The sequence below is a fragment of the Bison bison genome, unplaced genomic scaffold, assembly GCF_000754665.1.
Source record: "Bison bison bison isolate TAMUID 2011002044 unplaced genomic scaffold, Bison_UMD1.0 scf7180017864122, whole genome shotgun sequence".
NCBI classification, from domain to species: domain Eukaryota; kingdom Metazoa; phylum Chordata; class Mammalia; order Artiodactyla; family Bovidae; genus Bison; species Bison bison.
This window is the reverse complement of record NW_011494694.1, coordinates 628481-633484: the sequence shown is the minus strand read 5'-3', so window position 1 is coordinate 633484 and position 5004 is coordinate 628481.

The window sequence follows — 5004 nt, the reverse complement described above, 5'->3', positions numbered from 1 at the left end:
GGGGACAGAGCCTCCCTGTGCGCCTGCCAGACCCAGACGACACTGACCAGACCGCCGGCTCTGCCGTCCGCGCCCACATCTGCACCCCGGCGGCTCGCCTCCAGCAGGCTGCTCGGGGTAGCACCAAACAGAGAAAAGCAAACACAAGAAGCTGTCAGGCTCGGCGCCTTGAGCACACAGCGCCGTTGTCAGGACGCCTCGAGGCTTTTCCTGGCTGGAAGCCGAGCGTGCGCACTCATCATGAAAGAAGCAACAGTAAACAGGGGAGACGGCATTCCCGACGCCGCGCAGCGTGCGTTCACGTGTCTACCATCTACACGGATTCTGTATGAAGCACGTTGAATCCACCATCATAAGAGCCCATTTCCCTTTCCGCCTCCAGAGCATCAGTGATAAAACCTGGCACAAAGTGTGCCTGAACGCAGAAAGTTAGGGGCTGACGGAGAGCGCGTGGCTGGAGGGCGCCTCCCTAATGCGGGTGAGGATGTGGTCCCCCGACCTGTGCCCCCAGCCCAGGTGGGCTGCCCGCTGCTGCGGCCCTGCGAGTCCCCCCTGAGCCCGCTCTCTGATCTGCAACCCTGATGACTCAGAGGCCCGCGAGGGACAAGGGACCCACGTGCCCAGTGCCCGGCCCCCGGCCGGCCCCACCAGGTGCCGCCTCTCTGCTGACGCTAACAACAGGGGCAGCCTTTGTCACCAGGCTGCGTCCGGTCTGCCTCTCTCACCTGCATCCTGGAGGGCCTGGGAAGGTGAGGCCAGAGGCCAGGAGACCGTGGTCTCATGGGGAATTCGCTTCAGGGCACTGGGACCAGAGGGTCATGCGTGGGGCCTGTTTCGGACCCCCCGGGGACAGTGACAAGGACGTGTCCCAGCTCCGTGGCTGTCAGTGGCCCCACACCCTCTCCCCTGGGTCTCACAACAGCTCCGCCAGAACACGGAGTGATGGGGGTCATCACTGATTTCTGAGAAAACGGACTCTAGACCAGGTGGGAGAACTGCCCAGGGCGCGCTCTCAGCGGCAGCCCTAGACCCCCAGCGTTTCATCTTCCCTTCCCGAACTGCTTCTCCCAGAGAGGCGAAGCAGCTGGCAAAGTACAGGCGACCCCTGCCCCAGGGGTGAGCTCTGGGGGTGCTGGCACCAGCCCCAGGGGGCAGGTGGGGTTCCCTGGCACGGGTGCCCGCATGCCGGGACAGGACAGGTGTCTGAAAGCCCGGCTGCCGTTTGTCTTCTGTACACACGACACCGCAAACACCAAGGCAGAAACAAACACAGCCTTTCTCCCTCCTGGGGAGCAGCTGCTTGACAAATTGCTTTCCTCGGGAAAGTGCTCAGGCCTGTGGGAGGACACACGATAATTAGAAGACACGGTGCCTGCCTTTGAGGTCCTTACAGAGCTCACACAGCTGCAAAATGCAACTGGCAGAAGGCTGGTTTCAGCCCTGGCTTAGCCGGGAACCCGGGAGAGAAGGGGAGGCATCCTCGAGGGCTTCCCGGAAGTGGTGATTTGTGAAGGGGACGGGTCAACCACGTCTCAGAGAGGGGAATTCTCCAGATGTCCAAAGTAGGTGGGGGAAGGTAGCTAGCAAATGTTTCAGCCGGACGCATGACAAAACGCGGCTTGCTGTGCTCGGATACCCTCTGCAGGCCCAGGGTGATGTGGGAGCAGTTTCTCCTTGTGCTGAGCCTGGTCCTGGGGCAGAGCAGGGCCAGAAGCGTCTCATTTCTGAACGTGCAGAGCAGAGCAGGGCAGCCTCGGCTCCCCCCACCTGGAGCTGAGACCGTGGGTCCAGGACTCCTCCCTGGGCCTCAGCTCACACGACTCCTAGGGTTTTACAGTCTTGCTTTCCAGATGCTCTGTAGGGATGTCGCCAGGCCCGTCACCCTCAGGGCCCAGGAGCCGTAGGCCCTGAAGAGCAGCCAAGAGCTTCCCAGCGGGTGGCGGCCCGGCCTGGCTGTCAGGGTGCGGAAGTAAGCCATCCTGCTGACCTCGGCTCTGAATTTGGCTACAAACTCGTCAACTTAGCAAAGACCTTTTTTTTCACCAGATGGGTGGTCTTTAGTCATCTGTGTTTCTAAGAATCCAAAACTGTCATGTCTGTGTGTGCATAATATGAGAAAATGTGAGCGAAGTAAAGGAACAACAAGGCAAGTGAGGGGTTCTGAGAACTTGGCCCGGCATCTTCTTCAATTTAGAATTTTGCAGCTTTTCTTCGCTAGGAAAGTGAACAGAGTGTCTCCTACGCACACAAATTAAAAGCAAATCGCTCCCTGGACCCAGGACCTGGGCTTCCGGGCGTGTCAGTGTCACCTCCGGACCTGCCAAGGAGCTGCCCCTTCCCGCCTCGTGCGCAGGCCACGGATCAGCCCACAAAGAGGAGACCTTGAACGCCCACCTTCCAGCTGCGTCTGTCCTGCTGTGCGTGCAGGTTCAGTCGCTCAGTCGTGTCTGACTCTTTGTGACCCCGTGGACTCTGGCCCGCCAGGCTCCTCTGTCCTGGGATTCTCCAGGCAAGAACACTGGAGTGGGTGCCACTTCCTCCTCCAGGGGTTCTTCTTGACCCAGGGATCAAACCCACATCTCTTGCATCTCCTGCATTGGCAGACGGTTTCTTTACCACTAGCGCCACCTGGGAAGCCATAATTATTGGGGTTGGTTTAATGCAAACAAAGAGAATAATATTTTGAAGCTATCCAGCCAGCCTCTGACGGACAGGACAGCCGGCTAATGGGGGCGGGGGTCTCCCAGGCTGAGCGTCACTTGCAGCACGAGGGGCTGGTCTCGGGCAGCTTCAGCTTTGGGACAGGAGCTGCGTTTGCATTTCCGAGGCCAGACCACACCTTTCCCGTATATATCGCCATTTCCCCCAAATCTCAGGCCTGATTAAAGGAGGGGAGAAAATCACTTACGCCCCTGAATTGCAACAACAAAGGCTGGGTTTCTCTTTTCAATCAAAACAGCAGGGCGGTCTGATTCAAATGCTAATCGCGGGGCCTGAATTGGCCACTAAGAGAGGGAGACACTTTTCCCTGCAAATGACCACAAGGCCACTCCTTTGCCCAAGAACCCGTGGGATCCGCCCAGTCAGACAGCTGTGAGATCTGTGAAGTCGCTTCACGGGAAACGGCCCCGAGGTGGTGTCCGGCCCGGCCAGCTCCGGGAGCCTGTTCCTGGAGAAGAGAAGACGGCCTCCAGTTTGAACAAAGTTCTCCTCTTCCCATTACACGTCCAGGGAGAAATGACAGGATCTGGCATGACACCGGGCACGGCGCTGGCGTCCACACTTCTGGGCGCATCGTCGGGTGTTACAGGAGAGGCTGTCACAGAAGGACGCCCCCCGGACACCAGCTGAGCGGTCAGGGCGAGGCTGGTGCGGGGCGCCGGCGGGCCCCCCAGGGCGCACATGCCCTCCTGCCTGGGGAGGCAAACACGGCTCTTCTCTTCCTGGGACTGTCCGCCTAAGATCTCAGGGTGCAAGGAACACACAGCACAGAATGGGGCCCAAGGTCACGCCCTGAACGGTAGGACTTGAGCTGGGATCATTGGCCCCACGGCTGCCTGTCTCCAGCTGTCCCACCTCCCCAGCAAGCAGAGCGCTGGGGTGCAGGATGCTGGTGGGAGGACTAGGGTGGGGGGATGTGGCTGTGGGGAGCACAGTGGAAGCAAAGCCATGTCAGAATCAAGATGAATTAGGACGACAGCGGCCACTCTCGACCTGCAGCCTTTCCAACAAAGGCTTCCAAAGTCTCCCCGGATGGAGAGGCTTGGAAACCTTCTCAGCCTCTCTCTGCCATCACCACAGCATGGGTCTGTTTTTGTAGGGTTCAGTCAGTTCGGTCGCTCAGTCGTGTCCAACTCTTTGCCACCCCGTGGACTGCAGCACACCCGGCCTCCCTGTCCATCACCAAATCCCAGAGTTCACTCAGACTCATGTCCACTGAGTGGGTGACGCCATCAGCCACCTCATCCTCCGTCGTCCCTTCTCCTCCTGCCCCCAGTCCCTCCCAGCATCAGGGTCTTTTCCAGTGAGTCAGCTCTTCCCATCAGGTGGCCAAAGAACTGGAGTTTCAGCTTCAACATCAGTCCCTCCAATGAATATTCAAGACTGATTACCTTTAGGATGGACTGGTTGGATCTCCTTGCAGTCCAAGGGACTCTTGAGGGTCTTTTCCAACATCACAGCTCAAAAGCATCAATTCTTTTGTGCTCAGCTTTCTTTATAGTACAATTCTCACATCCATACATGACTACTGGAAAAACCATAGCCTTGACTAGCTGGATCTTTGTTGGCAAAGTAATGTCTCTGTTTTTTAATATGCTGTCTAGGTTGGTCATAACTTTTCTACCAAGGAGTAAGCGTCTTTTAATTTCATGGCTGCAGTCACCATCTGCAGTGATTTTGGAGCCCCAGAAATAAAGCCAGCCACTGTTTTCACCGTTTCCCCATCTACTTGCCATCAAGTGATGGAACTGGATGCCATGATCTTAGTTTTCTGAATGTTGAGCTTTAAGCCAACTTTTTCACTCTCCTCTTTCACTTTCATCATGAGGCTCTTTAGTTCTTCTTCTTTTTCTGCCATAAGGGTGGTGTCATCTGCATATCTGAGGTTATTGATATTTCTCCCAGCAATCTTGATTCCAGCTTGTGCTTTCTCCAGCCCAGTGTTTCTCATGATGTACTCTGCATAGAAGTTAAATAAGCAGGGTGACAATATACAGCCTTGACGTACTCCTTTTCCTATTTGGGACCAGTCTGTTGTTCCATGTCCAGTTCTAACTGTTGCTGCCTGACCTGCATACAGATTTCTCAAGAGACAAGTCAGATGGTCTGGTATTCCCATCTCTTGAAGAATTTTCCACAGTTTGTGGTGATCCACACAGTCAAAGACTTTGGCATAGTCAATAAAGCAGAAGAAGATGTTTTTCTGGAACTCTCTTTAGTTTTCGATGATCCAACGGATGCTGGCAATTTGATCTCTGGTTCCTCTGCCTTTTCTAAATCCAA